Source organism: Theropithecus gelada, chromosome 1, assembly GCF_003255815.1.
Source record: "Theropithecus gelada isolate Dixy chromosome 1, Tgel_1.0, whole genome shotgun sequence".
Taxonomy (NCBI): domain Eukaryota; kingdom Metazoa; phylum Chordata; class Mammalia; order Primates; family Cercopithecidae; genus Theropithecus; species Theropithecus gelada.
The window spans coordinates 126,001,094-126,026,954 of record NC_037668.1 but is presented as its reverse complement, the minus strand read 5'-3'; the positions used below and the strand labels follow the sequence as shown (position 1 = coordinate 126,026,954).

The 25,861-nt window shown below is 35.1% G+C and overlaps 1 protein-coding gene and 1 long non-coding RNA gene across 4 annotated transcripts in view; one reads left to right on the top strand and one right to left on the bottom strand.

Moving 5' to 3' along the window:
* DPYD (dihydropyrimidine dehydrogenase) overlaps nt 1-25,861 on the top strand; it is an 849,957-nt gene that overhangs the window by 126,477 nt on the left and 697,619 nt on the right. The gene's annotated exons all lie outside the window — the stretch shown is intronic.
* Nucleotides 4,742-5,902, bottom strand: LOC112636914. Its single transcript, XR_003122350.1, has 3 exons — nt 5,751-5,902; nt 5,525-5,605; nt 4,742-5,343 (listed from the first exon to the last, which is right to left on the bottom strand). It is a non-coding gene; the product is annotated as an uncharacterized LOC112636914 (long non-coding RNA).

The window sequence follows — 25,861 nt, the reverse complement described above, 5'->3', positions numbered from 1 at the left end:
TTATTGTACGAGTCCAAAGTTCCTACTGCAGAAGAGGTGACCCTAAAACAGTGTGAGAATGTGCTGAGTGATTGCTGGTAGAATGGAGCATTATACAGTCTGCAAATGTGGAGACTGTAAAATGAGTTCAGACAGGAACTTTTAGTCTTGCCCTCTGACATCTTGGCAGTTCTTATTCAGGCAGAAGAAAGATTTGTCTTAATTAAGGCTTATGTTCATATGTTCATAATTAAATAGTTTTAAAAACCTGAAAGAATTTGCTAGAGCCAACTGTCAGAATTGTGCTGTATCCAACTACAAATTTATCTGGAAGGCATTTCACTGCCAAGCTTTTTGAATATGTAATCTGAACAGCGTGACTCCACGTCTTTACCTCCCAGTCATACCTCAACCCACTACAATCTGGCTTCTTTGCATCATTTTTTCTGTTAGACATAGTGCCCTTTACAAAGTAAAAGCTCAATTGACACACTGATGTATTTTAATTTTAATTTGTTATTTATATTTTATATCCCACTTCTAAAATATTAAAAGGAGATATTTTAAGTTTGTATGAAAATTAGACACTACTACTCAAATAATAAAATAAATAATCTTTATCACATATTTTAAATTAAACAATTGAGACAAGAACTACAGAAATTGGAAAAAAAAAAACATGCTGAGCAGTGAATAGTTACTCTACATGGTTGAAATTTCAATAAGGGAGAGAGGAGGCAAACCATAAAACAGTTTCACAGAATACAGGAAAAAAGAAACATGAGAGAGAAAAAAATGGGCCTTTCCATTTGCTGTTCCCTCTGTCCCCAGATATTTGCATGCCCCTAGATATTTCTATGCCCCCAGATGTTTCCTCTCATCCTTCAGTTCTTTCCTCAAATGTTAACCTTCTCAGGTTCACCTTTTTTGGCTACCATATAAAATTGGAACTCAACCTATAGCATTAACACTTCTGATCTGTTTTCCTAATTTATTTTTCTTCTGAGAACTTAAAACTATCTAATATGCTGTATTATCTTACGTTTTAAAAATCTTTAATGCATCTCTCCCAGTAAAATATAAGTCGTGGCAGGGCCATAATTAGTGACATAAGCTGTATCCATTTGAAGAGTAGAAGCAGAAACTAAATTGGTGCTTTGGTCAGTTTTGGCTGCTATAGCAAAATGCCATCAGTGGGGTAGCTTAAACAACCAACATTTGCTTCTCACAGTTCTGGAGGTTAGGAGTTTCAGATCAAGGAGCCAGTAGAGGTTCTTGGTGAAGGCCCTCTTTCTGACTTACAGAGAGTTTTGTCTTCTTGCTGTGTCCTCATATGGTGGAACGAGACCTAACTAGCTTTCTGCCCTCTTTTTAGAAGGATGCTAATCCTATCCATGTAGGCACCATCATCATGACCTCATTACCTCCCAAAGGCTTCACAATGGGATTGGGGCTTCAACGTGTGAATTTTGATGGGCACAGACATTCAGTCCATAGCAATTGGAATAGGTTGTAGAATGAATGGCTGGATGAATGCAAAGAAAGGAAATGGAGATTGTCACTATAGATGACAAACTTTTTTCCTACTTTTTGTCTATACAGAGGAGGAAGGAGATGTTAAGACTCAGGGAGAAATGTTACCAGATCGGAGCAATCAAACATAATTAAATGATATTAAGGAGGCTCCAAGAAACAACAGAAGAGATGAAAGTTAAAAGCATGTGACTCTACAGAAGGTGGAAGGAGATGGAATCTAATTACACTTGTAGGGATTTCTCTTTACTAGGAGGAGGGTCAGAAACACCAGCATGATAACAGGCAGAAAAAAAGACAGTGGCAGTTACAAATAGTTTCACAGAGATGGTGGCAGCACTATTTGGGAGTGCCACTGGAAAACTTTGATTTTGACACAGAAGTAGAAAGAAAGGTTATCTGGTGAGGATGAAGGAATGGAATAGGACTGGCTTGGAAATTGGAAGAGAAAGAAGAAAGTTTTAAAGAGTTGTTCTGGGGAATGGGAGAGTGGGAGTTTGACCAAAGAAGTTAAGTTCCATTGCTGTGCAGTGTTGAGAGCTCAATCAATGAAAGAATTTAGACTATGAGGCTAGTTTTCTGCACAGGTTTTCACTGTGGACATGGATATTTTCATCTAGAATTAGGATATTCTAAAAAAAAAAAGGCATGATGGAAGAACTGCAAGTGGGCTCTTTATAAAAAGTTATTTGAGGTGATGAAAAATAGAATTTCAATGGTAAAAACTTGGATGAAGTAAATAGATAAGAAAAAATAAGAGAAATCAATAATAATTATAGCTATAATTTGTTGCTCACCTACTATGTGCAAACAACTTTTCTAAATACTTTAAGTGTATTTACTCAATTCTTGTGACACTCCTATGAAGTAGGTATTATTACTTAAATTTAAAGTATTATTCTTACTTTAATTTTACAGTTAATATCATGAAGACATCTACATTTATACAAAAAATAAATGGCAAATATGGGATTTGAATGTTTCCATAGTCTAGTTCTGGTGCCTCCACTAAATGACTTTGTTACACAGAGATCCTGAGGAGCGTAAATATCACTACTAATGGGGGAATTGAACAAGTGAAATGGGAGGTTTGGAGATGTGCATTGGAAGAGGAGGATGATTGAATTAGAAAATCCAGAAAGAACATACTTTAAGGTAACAACAAGGTTCTGTTCTAGGCAACGTGAACTTTTTTCCCCCCTGCTACCCTCCAGTGGAACAATTCAACGCTGCAGGTATAAAATACTTTACCTACATTTATTGAAGATTATCTTTTTAATGTATCATTTTTGAGACAAAAAAAGTTTTGATAAGACATTGAGATTCTAGTAATTTTGTTATGGATTTTTAAGAAAATGGATTAAAGTATTCTCAGTGAAAGCTCCATGGGAGAGCATCTTGAGGTAACAGTCTCAATAAATGGGTCAGACTGAGATAAAGACCAAAATCACAGAGTAGCAACATATGTTTATTTCAGGTTATGATAGATCACATAATTTGTACTTCACCTTTGTTGTTTCAGATAACTAGCATGGAGTTTCAGAAGGTGATTTTTTTTTTTCAGGATGAAAGCTTATTCATGCAGGTATATCTTTGCCTCTAGAAATTACTGTCATATACTCAGTAAACTTTTTGAAAATTTGCTGATTGATCATACAAAGCAGGGTCATCATTAGTGCTTCCCAAGAAGTACTAAAGCCACTCCAATAATAATAAACTTCATGGGAACTTGTTGTTTTTACTTGATGCAATGTGACTGGCTAACCATTGTATAATGTCTCTGTGCTTCCATTTTCCATTCTATAGGGCTAGAGGAGGTGTAGCACTGTAGCACAGTGTAAAGACTTCCAGGCACACCTTGATATAGGAACAAGCTTGACCTAAAGAAGGCAGTGTGGATGAAGCTTGGTGTAGGGAGATGAGTTACAAGACTATATAGGACTTGTTTCCTTGCCATAGAAAGGAATATGAATTTTAATTTAATGATAAGCAGGTAGAGACATAATGTCTACCCCTTTTTATAGACAGAAAATGGAGATTCAGAAAGGTTCCATAATTTAAAGATGGAACTCTCATAAGTGGCAAGGCTGGACTTTATACTTCTGTCTGCCAGATACAATGCCTTTTCTGTCTTCGATACCACCTTTATTTATTTATTTATTTATTTATTTTTTAAAATTTATTTATTATTATTATACTTTAAGTTGTAGGGTACATGTGCATAACGTGCAGGTTTGTTACATATGTATACTTGTGCCATGTTGGTCTGCTGCACCCATCAACTCGTCATTTACATCAGGTATAACTCCCAATGCAATCCCTCCCCCCTCCCCCCTCCCACTTCAACACTCCACTGTCAACATTAGACAGATCAACAAGACAGAAAGTTAACAAGGAGATACCACCTTTATTATCTGGTACATAGAGATACTTAACAGATGTTTCTGAACATATATGTGCTCTATGATATGGCAGATGAAACTTCAAATAACTGAAGTGAATACATTTTAAAATACTTTAGATGTATTTCTTAAATAAAGTATAACAATAACATCAAGCTTTATTTTGATCATTTAATTTTTCAATAATGTGTTACTTTGTATAGATTATCTTGTTTATTCTTAATAACAATCCTGTGAGGTAGGTACTATTATTATGCTCATTTTGTATGACCACGGACAAATATCTTCACCTCAATCCTGTGAGGTAAGTACTATTGTTACACCCATTTTATAATAACAAATATTGAATATTTAACAAATATTGGAAATCTATACTTAAAATGGGTATAATAATAGTACCCACCTCACAGGATTGAGGTGAAGATGTCTGCCCATGGTCATACACTGAATAAGTGATAAAATTCGTAATAGCAGAAACTATTTCACTATTTACTTGATTGTCACAAGGAATTCTGTGAAACCATGGTTTATTAGCTCAGTTTGTGGTTATTCTGTGTATGACTAGATGGTTATAAAAATTTAAAAATACATTTCATAGTTCACATTCTTAGTTTTCTATAACAATTCAGCGAGACCATCCAGACATATGAGTTAGGAGAATAATTCTGGAGGAATAAATGTCAGAGCAAAGGACTCTACATATAGATTAGGACCATGTTCTTGTTGGGAAGATGGCCAAAAAAGACTTTTGAGGATATTTTTTCAGTTATTTAACACATATTGAAAATCTATTATGTTCTATTTGGAAAAGAAAGAATTGGTGGGTAGGAGCCACCTAAGATCCAATAAACTTTTGTCTGTGACTTAACTCTTCTAAAGTTGTCAGAACCTTATGTTTCCCAGAGTTAGTTGTTTTGGTCGACAGAAATCTATGATATGCCAAATAAAGACTTTCTAGTTACTATTAACTTTGCCTTGCATGTAGAAAGAAAATATTACTCATCAGAACTTATCATAAATCTTAAGATGCAATCATATCCCTGCATACATACTGATTATCTCAAAATCAAATATATACTTTTAAAAAGGCTTACTGTGTTTTGAAGGGTTCATATTTTCTTTCTGAAAAATGGCAAAATAGTGCTAGCCTCATGATACTTGGTTTAGTACAGGCAGTACATACTAACTAATATAAACAGCATGCCCAGCCAATTCATTATCATCCTGGAACTATGTTCAGCCTGGCTAGTATCATGAAAGATGAGTAGAAGCAGTGAGCTGGCAAAGCTGGCCTCTGCCTCTGGTTGTTAAGCCGTTGGCAGCTCAGGATGCATGACCTTTCAAATATACACCTCTAATTCAGGATTTCTTATGATGTCATGTAGTCATGTTCTTCCATTTTAGTGTATTCTGTCTTCAAAATTCTGTGCTGAAAAAAGAAAAAAAAAAAAGAAGAAGAAATGTAAGCTACTATCCTTTTGGCCAAATGTTGAACTTTTCCTTCTGTAACTTTGTAGGTAGGAGACAGCAGAGTAACTGATCTTCCTACTGAAATGAATTTCCTTAAGCAAAATTATTTTAAAAAATATGTCTGGTATCTTTGTTTATACCTCAGGGTTGCCGAGCTATCAGCTGCATGCCTGCTTTTCATTGAAGCATATGTATATTTGTGTATATATGCGTTTGCATGGCTTCTAATAGCATAGTAATAATTTCAAGGGAGGAAATAGAAAAGAAAGCAAGAGAAATGTATTACATTTTTGTATTTCCTTCTTGCATTTTTTTTAAAAAGATAAGACTCTGTTGTAAAATATAAACCGGTAATTTGATCATTACTTGTTATTCATTTGAACTAGTTCAGCCAACAGATAATGGACAGTGAACAGAGAGAACTCTTTCGGTAAGCCATGTAGTTTTTCCAGGGGTGATTGTTATGCTATGTGTATTTAGATAGAAGCTTTTCCCTGTGTAATCAGCTTGCTGCTGCCCATTTTACTGCCAAACATTCCTTCTCTATGGTAGCATAATACTGTTACCAAGGGAACAGCTTATGGCCGACACATACAGTAGTGCCACAAATTAATTTCACAGTTATCAGGATATAAGGTGATAACAGTAACGTGAGCTACTGTGAAATTTCCATTGTTCCCACAGAGTTACAGTGTAATTATTACTTTTGTGGTAACTAAGCAAATAATTCGCATCACTACTCCTGGATGTTTGTTCTCTCTTCTCTGTCTCACCCTCCTTCTTTGTCTTTCCCTTTCCTTCCTATGTTTTCCTCTTTTGTTGGTTCAGACTCTCTCCCTGACTCTCTTTTCAAAATTACCAATTAATATAGAGTATTTTTTATGTTGGCATTAAGAAAGAGTTTTATTAAAGTGGGGTGAAGGCATTTCATATATGTAACTCATGGGCATAATTAGGATGTTCACTTCTATCAAAGATATAAAAGACTAAAACAGTGTGTTGAGAGGATACATTCAATTTGTGATCAATGTAGACTGAGAGATTCCAGTTTTATTTTCATAGAACATTAACTCCATATGTTGAATAGAAGGATCATCAATTTAATGTGATTAAAAGCAGTGGAGAAAAATGAACTTCCCTAATTAGCTGTGTAGCTTAGGACAAGGAAAACAACTTAAGCTTTAGTACTTACATCTATAAAACTGGGATAATAATAATGCCCACCTAACAGAATTGGTATGTGAATTAAAAGAGATATGTGTGAAAGTGAATTTTAAACTGTACAATAGAAGTTTTAAGCTATTATGATCATTGTCATATAAATGGGGATACATCTGTAAAATGGGGATAAGTATATTCACCTAACAGAATTGGTATGTAGATGAAAAGAGATATGTGTAAAAGTGAATTTTGAACTGTACAGTACAAGTTTTAAGCTATTAACATCATTGTCATATTTTAATGGGGGCATCTATTGATGACAGCCTACCCTCATTAGGAGAAAATTTATAAGGAGATTTCAAAATAACAGTAACACAGGGAAGAACTGTTTTTATTGCATTTTATTATAATAAAAATAGTGTTTCAGTATACGTAGGGCACAGCAAAATGAGATGTTACCATTGTAAAATGACAGTAATTTTAATAATGAAATTTCCAGAGAATGAAACTCATATTTTTTACTGTTTTTATTGAGTATGTGTATATGTTAATTAAAATTTCAGCAGTGAAATATAAAATAATATTATAGGAGTGTGTATAGTATGTCCATTATTTTTTAAAAAGCTACAATGGTGAATGCATGTGAAATATAAATTGTTCACTATGTCAAAAAGTGGAGTTGCTAAGACAAAGGTAAAATTATAGAAATGAGTTGAATTTATGTAGGAATGTTTGTTTTTAGTTGCGTCAATGTACATGATTATCTTTAGTCTCCATTCTATGTTATTTTGCTTTTTAAATGTATTTTATGTATTCTGTTAGTAAGATCAGCATATAGCTAACAGTTAATATCTGTCACTAAATGTTGAGTAGCGGATTGGGTATTTATCATTCCAACACTATAAATCATATACTTTTAGCAGTTAGAAAATTGATACATGATAGAATAAAATAATTTGATGAAACTTTTAGGTATGCATATTTGTTGAATGAATGAATGAAATATGGTGAATATGTAGTAAACTGCCTCCCATTGCTAAATGTCTTTTTAGAGAGGGTAGGAAATTAAAAATAATCATTTTCTTACATAAATTTTTCTGCCACCCATTTTTGAAGTTACCCAACGCTGGTAACTTTACATAAAGAAGTATGACTTTAACTGGGCTCTCTGCACATCCCATTAGTTAAGACTGCTTTCTCACATTATTATTATTATTTTGTAAATAAATAAGTAAAATTATTTTATTTGCTACTCTTATTTGTTCTCTACAAAGAAATTCGAATGTGATCTACAAAAAGGTACTAGAACAAATAAGATTAGACATACTGCAGGATTGATATACAAAAATCAAATATATTCTAATCACAACAAATAATTGAAAATTAAAACTTAAAAACAATACCATTCAAAATAGCATAAAAATTATAGAATACTAGGGATAAATCTGACTTGTGAAAGATGTGAAAGACATGTGTACTACAAACCTATGTACCCTGCCCTGAAATAAGTGAAGCATGGCTTCTCACTTTTTAAGTGTGAAATAGGTGTAGTGACTTTTTTCCGAAAAGTATAGTATGTAAAGAGTTGGAAAAGAATAACTTTTCAGAAGAGAAACCTGAAAAATACTGCCTCAGCCAGGGAATCAAGATTGACACCAATGGTAGTAAGTCATGTTGATAGTATGTAGTCTTAGGTGAATGGAATATAGGTCAAACAAGCTTTTTAAAATAGAGATGTAAAAACAAAACAAAAATAACATATGTTAACTGTAAACATGTATGATCAGTCTTTAACATTTTTAATTTGTTTTTCTATAATGGTGAATGATGTTGAGTATCTTTTCAGGTGTTTTATGCCATCTGTATGTCTTCTTTGGTAATGTGTCTGTTTAGGACATTTGTTTATTTTTTTGGTCAGCTTGTTTCTGTTATTATTGATTTTTGAGAATTTAAAAAATATTATGGATTCACGTTCTTATCAGATATGTGCCTTGAAAATATTTCCTCCTAGTATGTGGGTTGTCTTTTCATTCTCTTAAGAATGTCTTTTGGCCCTGCCTGGTGGCTTATGCCTGTAATCCCAAAATTTGGGGAGGCTGAGGTGGGTGGATTGCTTGAACCCAGTTTGAGGCCAGCCTGGGTAACATGGTGAAACTCTCTCCTTACTAAATATACAAAAATTAGCCGGGCATAGTGGTGCATGCCTGTATTCCCAGCTACTTGGGAGGCTGAGGTAGGAAAATCACCTGAGCCCGGGAAGTTGAGGCTGCAGTGAGCCATGATTGCACCACAGCACTCTAGCTTGGGCGACTGGAGTGAAACCCTGTCTCAAACAACAAACAAACTAACTAACTAACAAAATACAACAACCAGATGTTTTAAAGAACAGAAATTGTTATTGTTGATGAAGTTAAATTTATCAATTTCTTGTGCTATGATGTGTATTTTGGTATCATATCTAAAAAGATATTTGTCTTCCCTAGGGTTGCAAAGATTTTCTGCCATGTTTTCCTCTAGAAGTTTTATAGTTTTGTGTTATACATTTGGCTCTAGGTTACATTTTACATTAAATTTTATGTATGGTATGAGTTATTGATCAAAGTTTTTTTGTTTGTTTGTTTTTTGTTTGTTTTTTTGTATGGGCATCCAATTGTTTTAACACTGTTGTAGAAAAGACTCTATTCTCCACTGAATTGCCTTTGCACTTTTATGAAAACCAGTTGTCAATATATTTGTGGGTCTCTTTCTGGACTTTGTATTCTGTGGCATTCATCTGTTTTCTGTGTTAACACTGGTATCATATTGTCTTCACAGTGAGTCTTGAAAGCAGTTAGTTATAGTTCTCAAGGTTAGTTTTCCTTTTCATAAGGTTTGGCTATTCTAGGTCACCTGAAATTCCATACGAATTTTAGAATAAGTTTGTCTATTTTTACTAAAAGCATCTGCTAGGATTTTGATTGGAACTGTGTTGACTTGATACATCAATTTGAGGGGAATCAACATCTTTTTTTTTTTTTTTTTTTTTTTTTTTTTTTTTTTTTTTTTTTTTTTGAGACAGAGTCTTGCTCTGTCGCCCAGGCTGGAGTGCAGTGGCCGGATCTCAGCTCACTGCAAGCTCCACCTCCCGGGTTCACGCCATTCTCCTGCCTCAGCCTCCCGAGTAGCTGGGACTACAGGCGCTGGCCACCTCGCCCGGCTAGTTTTTTTTTTTTTGTTTGTATTTTTTAGTAGAGACGGGGTTTCACCGTGTTAGCCAGGATGGTCTCGATCTCCTGGCCTCATGATCTGCCCATCTCGGCCTCCCAAAGTGCTGGGATTACAGGCTTGAGCCATCGCGCCCGGCTGGGAATCAACATCTTAACAAAATTGAGTCTTCTGACCCATGAACATAGTATATCTTTCCATCTTGTAAGGACTTTAATTTTTTTTTCTCAGCATGGTAGTTTTTTAAAATGTATTTTAAAACTTAGGAATAGTTTTAGGGTTACAGAAAAGAAGCAGAGATAGTACACTATATAGAGATTTCCCACCTACACCAAGTCAGTTTCCTTTATCTTTAACATCTTACATAAATGTGCTTTGTCACAATTAATGAACCAGTATTGATACATTATTATTAATGGAAGTTCATACTTTATTCGTATTTCCTTAGTTTTTACATAATGTTCTTTTTCTGATTTGGAATTCCATCCAGGATACCAAATTATATTTATGTATTATGTCTCCCGAGGCTCCTCTTGGCTGTGGCAGTTTGTCCAACTTACCCATTTTTGATGACCTTGACAGTTTTTGAGGAGTATTGGTCAAGTATTTTGTAGAGTGTGCCTCACTTAGGATTTGTCTCATGTTTTCCTCATGATTAGACTGAGATTACTGGTTCTGAGAGGACAAGCACTGAGATGAAGTGTCATCCTCTTATTTTCATGAAATTTTATGGGCATTTTGATATGATTGAGGCTTAGTTTCATCATCTGTAAAGTGGAGATAATGATAATGGCATGCAGTAAACATTAAGTGAGAAAACTATGCATGTAAAGTATTTAGCATTAAGAAGATCTGATGCAGACTAAAGAGCTCAGTAGTGGCCAGGCATGGTGGCTCATGCCTGTAATCCCAGCACTTTGGGAGGCCAAGGTGGACAGATCACCTGAGGTCACAATTTCAAGATCAGCCTGGCCAACATGGTGAAACCCTTTCTCTACTAAAAAATATACAAATTAGTTGGGTGTGGTGGCGGCCTCCTGTAGTCCCAGCTACTTGGGAGGCTGAAGCAGGGAGAAATGCTTGAACCTGGGGGGCGGAGGTTGCAGTGAGCCAAGCTTGCAGCACTGCACTCCAGCCTGGGCAACAGAGCAAGACTCCATCTAAAAAAAAAAAGAAAAAAAAAACAGAGCTCAGTACCAGTATTTTTCTTTTTCTCTTTGGGAGATGGGCAAGGCCATATGACTAGTTTGGTGTCGGGAGTATCTATGGTTAAGGTCTTTTTACTGCACTATCCTTCCTCGTGTCTAATGGGCATACCAAAAATAGTTGTTAATGGAAATATCTTCACTCTGTACTGCATTATGACTATGCATAATAGAAGTTAGCAGGTGAAAGGTTCTCTTAGACCTGGAACAATTAAGAAGCATGAATCCATTCCATCAGCGAAAGCATTTAAAAATATAGTTTTTTTGTAATTGGTTTCTCAGACTCAAAATATTATGAGCACTGTGCTTCATAGAGCAATAGGATATTGACAGTATTTTGGTTTTTTCTTTTTATCCCATTGCTAACTTTTTTCTGTATTTCTACTTCTTTGTCTTTTCCTACAATGTAACATAAAAAAGATCCATTACAATATTGGTGTAGCTAAATATTTGAGTGTACAAATTTTAGTGATCAGAATAGCTTTAGACAGGTGTATAAAATGCTTGTTTTGTTCTCTGTCCTCAGTGTGGGAAACTGAATAGGATAAATTAGGTTAGTCGATACACTGTCATTTAATTATTCTTTTTCTCAGAAGAAAGGAGTTTTTAAAGTAGTAGAAACTGTATCTGAGGTCAACTGATTCACAACCAGACCATCACATTTAGTTACTAGACTTAAGCATGGCTTCCCTGGAGACATTCTGCGTTATCAAAAATGCAAGTTACTGACTCCTTCAAAAAATTTACACATAATTCAAATTTAGCACACCTGTAGTATGAATATACACTAGACCACAAAACTTGTTCCACTACTCTAATGCTACAGTTGCAAAAGCAAATCACGGTTTCCAAATTAAGCAGAGGTTTCAGTGGTTTTAATTTTGTGAAGATGTTTTCCTTCCTGAATCATATTGTGAGTCTAGTAGTTCTTAACTGGGTGACTGGGTGTTCCTGTCTTTTGGGGGACATTTAGAAATGTATGGAAACATTTTTGATTCTCACAATGATTGGTAGGTTCTCTGACATTTGGTAGGAAGGGGTCAGAAATACAATACATCCCACAATGTTGTGGAAAGCATTTAATAAAAGGGAAGCATTAAATATTCCTTAAAAATGTGAATCATGCCACTTGAGAACTGTGGGTAATCCTGATGTCTTATGAGAAAAATCTGTGTTTATGTACCTTGTGTGTTAAACTCTTACTTAGACGTAACTTTGAATGAACCAACTGCCTTTTTTTCTTACTGAGTATATAAAAATTAATAAATAGGCTGTAAGCTCAACAGAATAACTTACCTATTCATAAAATGTCTTTCAATAGTTTAATAGATAACTGGAAATTTATTTTCGATAGCAGCTTATACTAAAGCAAATAAGGACATGTGAAAATTGTAGATAATCTTTAATCATGCCTACAAATTTGATTAAAATTACCTGTTGATTTTTTTTTCCTAATTGAATCCTTTGAACTCAACAGAATGTCTTTCTAGTAATTCTACTTTTTCCAATATGTGACCTAACATGAGCCTAGTCTTTTGAAGAATTCTAAAGATGAGTAAAAAAGAGATGTGAAGAGAGTAAGAAATAATATCCAAATGGTGAGAACACAGAAAATAACCACACTGTTTTTACTTTTTCAACATATGGTATTATCCACATTTTGCAGAAAAATAGAATGTATTCAAGCAAGTTTTCTGAAACAAATGTCAGAAAAGTAAGAGAGCCATATAAATCACATTGTTGCAGACTATTCTGTGCCCTCCATGAAAACATTGTATTTTTGTTTGAAATGCGTAAATTCTGTAGAAAATCAGTTCTCTCTAGGGTCCTCTGGTGTAGAATCCTTCTGGGCTTTGTATCATCCTTTTCAGTATGTTTAAGAAAGAACTATTAGAGACTCACATATTAGTATCATTGCTCTCCTTCTTATGCAAGAAAAGTGACCTCTTTCAGCAGCAACTTTTCTGTGTAAAAAGCATGTGATCCTGAAGTCAGCTGGGTCCATGAAGAATATTCGTTTTGAATCTAGGCCAACTTTGAGACAGAATTGATCATTTTTCTCCAATACCAGAAAGAGTTCGCTCTTAGAAAATGGTAAGCAGTGTGGGGATTCCAGATGATTTCTCGAGGGAGGTAGATGAAAAGTTTACAATGTAGGTCCCAGGTTTCTGTTAATGTGACTCCTCATTAGACTTGTTCCTTCCCCAAAGCTGCCCCACCTCCCACAGATACCTCAAGTGATGCTATTGTGGTTTTTCTCTGTTGCTTAACTTGATATTTCTCCCTTGCAATCTTGAAGGGCTTCCTTTTTTGTTTTTCAAAACCATCGTTCTCTAAGTCTATCAAAGACTTAAAGCAGTATATAAAATAATCGTATTGTGTTAAAGCTGCATGCTAATAACTAGCTGAGATCAGCTGTACTTGGAGGTTGAGCATGTTGATTCGAGGAAGGGAGCTGAGTGATTTGTGGACACGGAGTCTTTCACGAGGTATATGTAAGAAGACATATTTATGTTATTCTTAATTTTGTTATTCAAATATTGCTTTTGAGAAAATTATGAAATAGCAAAGGAACTTAGGCCAGCATGAGGTCATATGGGCTTGGCGGGAAGTGTGGGAGGTGAGAAAAAAAGCACAGAAAAAACAAGGCTATTTAAAATTTTCCTTAACATCTATAATAAATAATGTGATTTATTTTCTGAGGGCTAAAGCCTAAAATTCATATTCATAAACTATTTCCCAGAATTCAAACTACTAGAATTTACAATGCAGGGTTTTGTATCTTGCTGATCAATAGTAAGCATGCAAATAATAGCTTTTGATTCAATTTTGCAAAAGAAAGAAATGCTGTTAAATAATTGATGCTCCCAGTATAGTCAGAAGCCATATCATTAAACTGTGTCTCATATAAAGCATTTCTGAGGGAGGGTCAGCTCATGTGATCAGTTATATTTGCTTCTGAAATATGTAATATATGGATAGTGCTTTCAAATTTTTAATACTGGGTAATTAGTATATTAATTTTATACTCAAATTAGGGCTGTTATGTGGACATTAGCCAGATTCTGGGTCACTATGAATTTATTCTTGAATGAAGGTACTAATGTGTACCCCAGTGCAGGTTATTTCTTGGGTTAAGGTTTTATTCAGCCACAGGTGTTTGCATTAAACAACTTGTTTCCAGCACTTTGGGATGCCTAGGTGGGCGGTGGATCTCATGAGCTCACCATTTCAAGACCAGCCTGGGTAACATGGTGAAACCCCATCTCTACAAAAAATACAAAAATTAGCCAGGCATGGTGGTGCATGCCTGTAGTCCTAGCTACTCAGGAGGCTGAGGTAGGAGGATGACTTGAACCTGGGCGGCAGAGGTTGCAGTGAGCTGAGATGGCGCCACTGTACTCCAGCCTGGGCCATACAGCCAGAATTTGCCTGGAAACAAACAAACAAACAACAACAATGACAACAACAACAAAAAGAATACAGCTTGTGTTTTTGCCTTTGCAATATTATTCAATCCTGGATGAAAATTCAGGGGAATTGCCTTTTTGTCCTTTATTAGCTGATTAGCCTTGGGAAAATCAGGTTAGATTCTATAGGCCTATGTACTCCTTGATCACTTTTTCCTCACTTCATGTTAGTTATCAATTGCTACATAATCAACGTTCCAGACCTCAGTGGCCTAATGCAATAACAACTTACAATTTTTTGCAAGTGTGTCAGTTGGCAGGACTCAGTGGGTAGTTCTGTTGGTCTTCCTTGAGCTCATTCAAACTATTTCAGTGATGTGGGAGCGCCGCTGATGCTGGCAGGACCAAGACGGTCTCTCATGTAGTTGACGGTTGGTACTGGTTGTCAGCTGAGGCATCTTTCTTCTTTCTCATATGGCTTCTCCTCCTTTGGTAGGCTAAATAGTATCTTACAACCTAGAGGTCTGGATTCTAAAGGAGCAAAAGTGGAAGTTACCAAGCTTCTTTAAAACCAGGTTCAAAACTGATACAGCATCACTTCTGCCATCATTTTATTGGTCATTGAAACTCACAAAGTAGTCCAGATTCAAGGGACGGGAATGTAGGTCCCAAGTCTCTGTCAGTGTGGCTCCTCCTTAGCCTTGTTTCTTCCCCAAAGCTGCCCCACCTCCTGCACACACCTCATGGGCTGCTGTTGTGGTTCTATGTATCTCTTCATGGGATAAACATCACGGACATAGACAGGGATGGGAGGGATTGTTGGCACCATCTTTGAAGAAAAGCTATCAGTTACTATGAATAAAGTAGTTTTCACATTGTGTTGCAATGATAATTTAACCTACCTACCTCTCTACTACAGTGTGATTTTTCTAGAAGAAGTTTTATTACTAAATCTTGTCTCTTGTATGAATGCAGCAGGTGACCAATAAAGGTCAATGGTAGAGTGATCTCTATGTCAAAGCTGTTGATTACGATAGTATCAATGTTTATATATGCTTATATTTTAGCACTTACATTTAAATATCTTCACCTCTTTTCAGAAAAGAAAATTTTGAGGTTAACTTGGTTTTTAAAAGTGCTCTATTATTGTCATAGCCTTGTTCAACGGAACTTCTGTTTGTTCAGAATTTCCCTTAAGATTCAGCTTTTTTTTTTTTGAACAAATGGAGGACATCATAAAAATTGCAGAAGGATCGTTATTTTAAATGGTTTGCCTTCGACTTGCAGTCTTTGCCAAGAATTGTTCTTTAAAGTGTTTGCTACTTCTCTGCCTAAGGGTAAGTTGAATCTTGTAAATAGACCTCTTTCTTCTTCTTCATGTATTACAGACTAGCAGGGGAACTTTGCCATGGATGACTGCCATTATTCTAAATGCAGGCTAGAAATGCAGGTTGACAATTTAAGCCAGCAGTTGTGATATAGCATCTTGAAACTTCTTTATTTCCAAAGTGTTTTCATTATGATCTATTTCACTGTTTAGGATAAAAGTCTCACTTATTTCATTTTACTTTAGATGTTGATGCAATTATGGCTTATTAAGTTATGCTTTCAAATATTTTCACTGCCAATATGAAGTATCCTACTGGGAAATCTGTAAAACAAGATGAGAGGCTTTATTTTCTTTCTGAATTTAGGTATTATTTGTGTGCATATATAACTTGAAATTTGTAGTAGTATTTTCTGTAATTGACCACATGTTCACTTTTTTCATTACTATTGTATAGAAAATAGGAGAATGCATGAATATTCTATGGACTGTTCTTAGTTCGTAGTGACCTGTTTTTTTGTTGTTGTTGTTTGTTTGTGTGTGTGTGTTTTTTTTCCCCTCAAACCCGGAGAAATAAAGCATAAAATATGAAGCAATGGTTACCTAGTCTAGAAGTTAGGAACTTCCATGCAAAAAGAGAACAGTTTACACAATTTTATCCCTCACTAGTTATGTACTAAGCTTTTTATTTCCACCCAAATTCTTTCAGGTATATGCTATATTTTAACAAGCTTTCCTTTTGCAAATGTTTGCTAATTTTAGGTCAAACAAAATAAGTAGTAACTCCTTGTTTCCAAGATAATATAAGTTAACTCATTGGCTTCAGAATGTGTAATTTAATATTGGCCTTCAGAAATCACACTCTTCAGCCTAAAAAGAGTGCTGCTCTTTAGGTGTAAACTTCCGGTGTCTGTTCTATTTTATTCAGAGATGAGCTAATAAAATGACTTATAGAAATGTCTCCTCAGGTAGGGCCCTCATCTTGTGTGTGAGCACATTTCCAGGATGAGAAGGATAAATATTTAATGGATGTTCCTTTGATATAAAGTAAGATAATCTTTGATAGATGGTGGCTTTTAAATGAGAACATTACAATAATTCAGAATGGATTAAGCACATTTTATCTTTGTGCTTTAAAAAAAATCATTTATGGCCAGGCACGGTGGCTCACGCCTGTAATCCCAGCACTTTGGGAGGCTGAGGCGGGCAGATCATGAGGTCAGATCAAGACCATCCTAGTTAACACAGTGTAACCCCGTCTCTACTAAGAATACAAAAAATTAGCCGGGCGTGGTGGCAGGCTCCTGTAGTCCCAGCTACTTGGGAGGCTGAGGCAGGAGAATGGCGTGAACCTGGGAGGCGGAGCTTGCAGTGAGCCGAGATCGTGGCACTGCATTCCATCCAGCATGGGCAACAGAGCGAGACTGCATCTGAAAAAAAAAAAAAATTCATTTATAAGGGTGATGTCTTTTGCGTAAAAGTGAAGGCCAATTACAAGTCACAAATGTCCACATTTTTACATATCACACTTTTTTCATCTGTACATTAAAAGAATCCATGAATTTCATTAGAAATGTAAATTTTCTAAGGCACCAATCATCAAGCTTGTTAGAATTGGTAAAGTGTTGTTTACTGATAAACATGTAAAATAGAGAGGAATGTTTTTCTAAAATTTGCCCTTGTTCTTTTTAGAGTAATAGGATTTAATTGCCATTCATCTTCTCTGATTGTCTTAAGTTGAGTATTTTGGGAGAGAAGTTGAATCCCTTTTCTTTTTTTTTTTTTTTTTATTTGGGTGAGATATATTGTCGACCTAAGATTTAAAGGCCAAATTGGGAAGATATCTTTGCAGTGAAGAGTCAGTGACCCAAAAGAAAAGATAATCTCTCTTGTGGCCAGTATAAAGATCTATTAATGAACACGGGGTGTGTGATGTGCTTGAAACTCACTGCATATTTAGGTTCTATTCATGTTTGGAGAACTGCTATAAAAACATATGGCACTGAAGACTGTTGATGGATGAGTGTCATTGCCTGTTGAAAGCTTCAAATCACAAATATGTGTGTAAGTAATTATTTTCTTCCATTTGTAAAATACCACTTTAAATATATATTCAAATTGAATAATATGCATAACATAAAACAGTGATCCAAACTGATTCATATGACAGTATGAAGAAGACACAGATAGAGGAAATCTGTGTGGTGCATACTGTATCTCAGGGAGATAGATTTTTACCTTTCTCATATTCAGTAAATTACTTTTATATGTTATACATTATCAAAATAACAAATTAAATATGCATGATTACTCAATTAAATGTTCAATGGACTTTGTGGTGTTTGAAGCTTATGCAAAATGCAAGTATATTTTGCTATGCTGCTATGTTTTTTCTTTCTAAAAATTAAAGTTTGTATTAGCTATAATCTAATGACTTTACCAAACAACAGGATGTGAATAGTTCTCATTAGACAGCAAAAAATGAATAAATGTATTTGCATTTATTAAAAACAGAATACCATGAAATTATAAAAAAATTATATTTTACAAATAGCTTATTGTCTTTCTTACTTTTAAGCATATTATATCCTGACACAAAAGTAACCAGTGCAAGAATTGTTTTCCTAGCTTCTGTTTGTCATTAAAATTCTTCTGGACGTACAATTTTATGTATTGGCTACCTTTGTTAGTGTCTATTTAACTCTGTAAAAAATCAGTTCTAAAGAAGGTGATATAGATGACAGTCAAAATCACAGTCTCATTACAATGTCACATTGGATAGCTCGGGTTAATCTGGTAATATGCATCCCTCACATGTTTTTCACAGTAGTTAGAAGAGACCTTCTGAAAAGAAAGTAAGAGAAAGGTAGGTAGATTTGAACACAGATCATTTATGAAAGAGAGTGCTTCCATAGTGCCCATGTGAGTAATAGAAAATATAAACTGGATTTCCTTTCTCGGTAAAGTAATGGCCTATTTTGTTAAATGGGAACCACCCAGAACATTTTGTCCTACACTTCTTGAGAAAGATAGTTTAGCCTTGTAAAACTTCATATATTTACATTTGTTTAAAACACTTGAGACTTAGGTGTGTTCTCTTGTTCTTTCTGTCCTCTTCATCTAGAGATCTACTTCATATATCCCCTAGAGCTTCTTTCCAGGGAAGCTCGGTTACTAAATAGATATCTACACTCTCAACTGTTGGTATAAAGAGCTGAGAAATTGGTTTTATTTACACTGTAAGAGTAATTAAAAAAAAAAAAAAAAAGAAAGAAAAGCATGGCTTATATCTAAGGAAATACACTTGTTTGGAGAGGTAATGAATGGCAATTAGCAGGAATTGTCATGTCCTCCATTTTGCTTTTTAGTATTCCTCGTATGTTTAACATTCATAGTCTCTTTGGAATAGAAAATCAAATGAAGTCAAGTATTGCATATTAGATGACTGATAATGTGACTAATATCTGTTATAACCTATTACTTCTATTACTAACAGCAAAAATAAAGTGAGAGGATAATACTGCCAGTGTAGTTTCCTCCCTGGTTATTAAGCCAAGATATGTTTACTGCCTCTACTCTGAACTTGCTTCTGCTGAGATAACATCTATTGTCATGGGAACCATTGTTTTACTAGAAGAATGAGAGATTGCAGGGAAAAGCTGATGCTTTCTGTTACCATGATATTGGGTTAGACTTGGGATCTAGAATAAATTACTGACCATAAGAAAGGTGTGGCCTTTCTTTGAATGAGTTGTCTTCCAAATCTGCAACTTTTTTGTTGGAAATTACCTCTACTAAATGATGCCTCCTTGTCTTTGATTAAAAATAAAATAAGACCGGGTGTGGTGGCTCACTCCTGTAATCTCAGCACTTTGGGAGGCCAAGGCAGGTGGATCACTTGAAGTCAGAAGCCTGGCTAACATGGTGAAACCCCATCTCTAAAACACAATAATTAGCCAGATGTGGTGGCGGGTGCCTATAATCCCAGCTACTCAGGAGGCTGAGGTGAGATAATCGCTTGAATCCAGGAGGTGGAGGTTGCAGTGAGCCGAGATCATGCCACTGCACTCCAGCGTGAGCAATAGCGCAAGACTCTGTCTCAAAAATAAATTAATAAATAAATAATAAAATAAAATAACAAAGCTGTATTCTTTCCTTATTTGGAAACATCTCCCCTGGGGTAGCAGTCCCTACTTGCCAAACCCGATAAAGCACGTCTGATTTTCTGTGGTGTAAGTCATCTTGTATAAAAGTATTACTTTTAAGTAGAATGATCAATACCTATTCCTGTACAACTAGGGCATGGAGTTCTTTTTCATTTTGGAAGAGGCCAATTATTTATAGTCATGATCATTCAATAATACTTTTGTTAAAAATCAGCTTTCTATCTTTTTCTGTTCAACAGCTTTGGCTCTGTAAGAAATAGAAAGGGGACATTTGAGAGATGAGTAACACAGGGATTATAACAGCTAGCATTTGGTGGTTCTCTCCAACACACTCCTACCCCATGCTTTCAGAATTATCCAGTGCCCACCACAGTATTGCACATTCCCCTAGGACTGTGCCTTTACTATATTGGCTCACATGGCTCACATCAGGGTGAACCATGGTATCACCCTGATGATACTGCCACCTGATATCCAGGGAACTTTCTCAGCCCTGACTCCTACAGACAAAAGTAACAAAGGACTTTGACCATTTATTCTGTCAAACGTATCAAAGGAAAATAATTTACTCTTTATAAATGACTGAGACATTTGATGAATACTATTAAAGATAGAAGGGATTGGCATATAAAGTAGCTCTGAATTTGTGGTCAATTTCTGAGTTGTTTTTCATTCACTGATCTTGCCTTTATACTACTTTTACTTTCTGTGCTTTTACTGAACGTTTTAAATCTAAACAGGGAAATGAATAAAATTAGAATACAGTTTGGTAAGATGGGAATTAAAGTGAGTATGCACGGCAATGCCCCCAGCAAACGTATAATTCCCAGTCCTCTACCTGCAGATAGGGAAGATCTCACTGTGATGAGGTCCCATGATCCAGGAAAGGCAGCTGCAAGGACTTCCATAGAACATGCCACAAGCAAGGTCTCAGTGACTGCTGTCTGTTGTGCTGCAAAGATAGCTGTCTGAGGCTACAGAATAAAATGGGATAGTAGGTTTGAAAGAAAGGCAAATCTGTAGAGAAATGAAGATAACAGAGGTAGTATAGGCCAGTAGTTCTGCCACCATGATTTATGTAATGCACAGGGAACCAGGCGGTATGGAGAAAGCATTCTCCATAGACCTTTGTTTGCAGTGGTTTAATCATGTCTATTAGTGTGAGAGGATGAGGAAGAGAGAGAGCAGTAAAAGGTGTCTGAGTTTACTTCCTCAACAACTTAAAATTTATCTTTCTGTACCTACATGGTTACCTTGGACTAATACCTTTCAGTGTTGCACTTTTTGGTCTAAGAGATTTATCAAAGAATAAAGGATTGGAATGAGACACAGGCCTGATGCTAAAGCGAATCAGTCAGAACCACGTATCCTGTTACTGTGTGATCTTAAGCAGCTTTTTCAACCTTTGCTAAGACTCAGTCTTCTCCTCTGTGGACATGCATGGTGTGGTTATTGAGCTAAGGTGTATCTAAATTTATAAGCATTTGAAATATTATTTAGTGCTGATTAACCATATTAAAATGCATTATTGGTATAGAAAAAATGTGAGTTGACTTGATAAAATCATTTATATAATTTTTAGGGTTTATTTAGAAGATAAGTAAATAATGTGTATCATTTAAAGCTGCTAAGAAATACTTGTTCCACAGTTTTGGGAGATGTGTTAATGGATACTCTCAGGGGCTCAGTGATCTTTATCACATCATTAGGATCACATATACATTTAGGATGTGATTCAGGTTGATATAAATCATTTTGTTTCAGAACTTGCAGGTCATTTTTTCTACCCTAAACAAGACTCTAGTTGTTAAAGAAGGGTTTAATGATGTTGAAAGGATGTCTTTATGTAACTAAACATGCATGGAACATGTCATACAGTAGATGCTCAATGGATATTTATATGTAGACATACAAGAATGGATGAGCAAATAAAAACATTCCCTGGGGCATCTCAGAAGTAGTAATGCTTACACTCTAAATGAAATAACTACATATGTCTAATTTTATCAAACAAATGGTAGTCTTAAAATCATAGGTAATTTTTGTACCGAAAGTATAAAGCAAAATTATTAGTTTTGACTTTTGTATACACTTACAATGAATATTTCCTCAAAATGTTTAAACATTTATGGTAATCACATACAATGGATGGAAATAGAAGTCTATAATGGAGATACAGGTGGAGGTTTAGCCAGCCATAACAGTATAGCTAAGACTGCTGTATCATGAGTAATACAGCTTGTCTTCTTGGTTTTCCGTGGCTGTGTGCTCCAAGCAGATTGTCCAATTAACTCTCATGAGAGCTGCAGTTGTAGTCATTCTGGACATTATGAAGCTTCCAGAATGATGCTTGTTAGTTATTTGTCCTGCTATTATGTTAAAGTTATACTCATATTTTCATAGTCTTTATCTTGGTGTATTCTCTTAAAAATATGATAGTGTCTTTACCTGAAATAGCATCAAGCATCTTTAGTTTTCTTTAAATGTCAGTGAAATTACTCTGCAAATTGAGCGACCAAATTTTTAATGGTGAACACCCAGAGATCCATGCAATACAATTTATAGTAATTCTTCATTTGCAATTTGACAAGTTGCATGTTTCCATCTGGCTTCTGTTCAGTTAAAAGAAGGGACAGAATGAGGTTTTGTAGAGTACTACTTGCTTGGTAGAACTTAGAATATACCTCCTTCTGAGTTGACAGCTGTTGCAGTATGTTCAAGAAGTATCCATGATTTCTTCCCTGTGGCGTCACCAGGTGCTCTAGTGCCTGGAGGAGTTAAACGTGGCACTAACTTTTACAGATGTCATCATTGTTACCCACATGTAAGAACTCTCTTGATTAAAACTTTGGGCAGACAGCAAATCAGTAATTAAACTAAGCATTCTGTTATTGTGCACGACTTTTAAAAAATTTATTGTCCCTTTGTGCATGAAGTTTAAACAAGTTTTAGTGAATTTTCAATGTTCATGACATATGGAAAAGTTTAGTGAATTGTCAACTTTTTTCTCAAAACAAGAATGTCGATGTCTTAATCATAGCCTTTATTTGTTCAGCAGTTTCTAATTTTTCCCCATTTATGATTTAACTGCAGCTGAGCATTTTATTGAAATGTTTTTGTTAGTAATTCTGCTTAGTTTGAAAAGAACACAAAGGTGATTACAAAAGTACGGTACAATAAGTTAATAGTCTTTTTCCTCAATTCCAAGACATCATTGATTTAAAAACTGCTTTTGTGGGAGAACACAACTGCATTAAATGTAATTAGAAAACATAAGTTGATTTTAGAAGCTTCACTGAAATCAAACAATGTAGAAATTAAGTTACGTAAGTATCCGTTATATATTAGGCACCCAATAAATATGATATCTCTAAAGGTATTTTTAGTCACAACTTATGAATATACAATCTATAGTTTATCCTAGAGACGAAGTAACTGATCATGGCCCTACAGCTAGTCAAAGTTAGAGTTGATTCTAGTTGTTCAACTTCTAAATTCTTATTTTTCCATAGAACCAAGTTATTACATAAAGTAAATGGTACTACCAGGCCAAAGTGAAAATAAGGCAGAAAAAAAAGATGCGACCGGGAGTGATAATACTGTACAAAATGCATGCAATGATTTCTTATATACTTGATAAAGATGAAAAATAAATTATTCTATAAGTACATTAGCAACTAATGCAAAAAGGGAAACAGAGAACCCATTACAAACATGAATCACTGGATCCATAGAGAAAAATAAACCTGCCCCTGTATAAAAGCTTCATGTGTCATGGTACAATGGAAATTTCTACTGTGGATACTCAAAAAGAGGTTTATATATAGGCAGATACTTTATTTTGTGGTAGTAGTAATTTTGTAGTAGTTTTATTTTGTCTTCTTGTAAATTTCCCACACTAATGTATTTATTTATGTTTACAGTCCTTTTTAAAGTTTAGTCTTTATTTTCCCTGTACTTTCTTCAAATCTAAACTATTGCAGCTTGTAAGTCTGTGTGTGTGTGTGTGTGTGTGTGTGTGTGTGTGTGTGTGTGTGTTTGCAAAATTATAGAGAGAATAAGGGCAAATACTTGAATATAACTTCTTAAACTGTTATTGGAAAAATAGATTCTAAATTTTAGATCAATTGCCAGCGTGTAATCAGTTATATGCCTGATTCTTGGATTTAAAAATCATTGTGAAACCATGTCAAAATTATTGTTTTGTTCAAAATCTAAAAATACTCTTTTAAATGTAGTGTTTTTCTCTCAGGTTGCTTTCAATAGCGCTAATAACTTAAAAATCTCAAATAAATTCCAGATAATTTCTAGGCATTATGGCTATATTCCTGGTGAATTTATTTTTAAAACAGAATATTCTGAAAATTAAGATATAAAAAGAATTGTCATAAGGTGGCAGTATGTTTCAATGCTAACCATCAGTATAGAAAGAGAGCTTGTTGAACCAAGTGGTTCCTTAGCTAGTTTGAGCTCTGTATGAAAACTCCCTGTAGATTTTTTTGAGGAAAATTGAGCAGCTATTTCTTAGGTGATAATGTGTGAAATTATCAAAGATACTACTCTTTTGATTTTCATTATTACTTACTGCTGCATAAAATAAAACCTTTTCCTTCACCCTATCTATGCCTATATATAGTGATATAACAGTGAAAATAAATGTCTTTGTTATGGTCATTGATACATTTAAGTGGTAAGTGAGTTTACATGTTTTAAGATGTAACATTTTAGGTTATAGTCCTGTTGAATGTTGTGTAATAGTTATAACTTTGACTTTGGTAGCATTGAATGCAGAAGTATTTTGACAGGATTTAATAAACAGCATTAGTCTATGGAGAAGTAATATGATTTAAACTTTTTAATGAAATAGAGTAAGTTTAATTTCTTGCCTTCACACTCATTAGCTTTGCAAACTTGAGCTAGTTACTTGGGCTGTGGATTTTTTTCTTATTAATAATTTAGAGAGAATATAATGTTTACCACGCAAGGCTGTTGAAGAATTTAATGAGATGATGTTTATGGGTATGCTTTCTAAATTTTGAGATGTTTTCTAATTATTATTATAACCCAATAATATATTCCCTCCCTCCCTTCCTCCCTCCCTTCCTTCCTTCCTTTTTCTTTTTCTTTTTAATTTGAGACAGGGTCTCACTCTGTTGCCCAGACTGGAGTTCAGTGGTGCAGTCTTGGCTCACTACAATCTCTGTCTCCCAAGTTCAAGCTGTCCTGCTGCCTGAGCTTCCCTAGTAGCTGGGACTGCAGACATATGCCACCATGCCTGGTGGGTAATTTTTGTATTTTCAGTAGAGACGGGGTTGCACCATGTTGGCCAGGCTGGTTTCGAACTCCTGACCTCAGGTGATCTGCCTGCCTAGGCCTCCCAAAGTGCTTGGATTATAGGCGTGAGCCACTATACCTGTCTCCTATATCTATTTTCTGATGTAATCTTAAGAGAAAAACTTGAGAGTTGTCGCTTTTATTTGCCACACCAGAGATTAGTACATAATGGCTACTTCACCACACAGTCAAGCTAGAACAAAAAACCGAAAAGCATGTCTTGTTCATCATCCATCATGTATCAACATTAAAGCAGTTTTAAATTTCCTATCAATATTATATGTGTGGAGGAGGTTACTAGGACCCAGAGGACATGATATCTGTCCTTAAATACCTTCCTGTTTGGCTGAAAAAGCAAAACTAGATACGAAATGGGAAGACCTGTGTTCTAGGGTTAGCTGGCTTTGAAATCTTGAATAGGTCTCTGTGGTTCCGGTCTCTCATTTGTACATTGGACTTGATCATCTGTAAGGTCCCTTCTGGCAGTTTTATCCACAGAATATTTTGTGTTATGAATTTTCTAATAAGTAAACACCATACAGTAGATTTTCAAAGAGAAGAGAAATTAGTGTGGCCTTGAGTATTTTGCAGTCTCTTTGGCTTTATTTGCAAGGAACAGATTTGTAGTTGTTCATAAGTGAATCGATAGTCATTTTCATGACTAAATAAT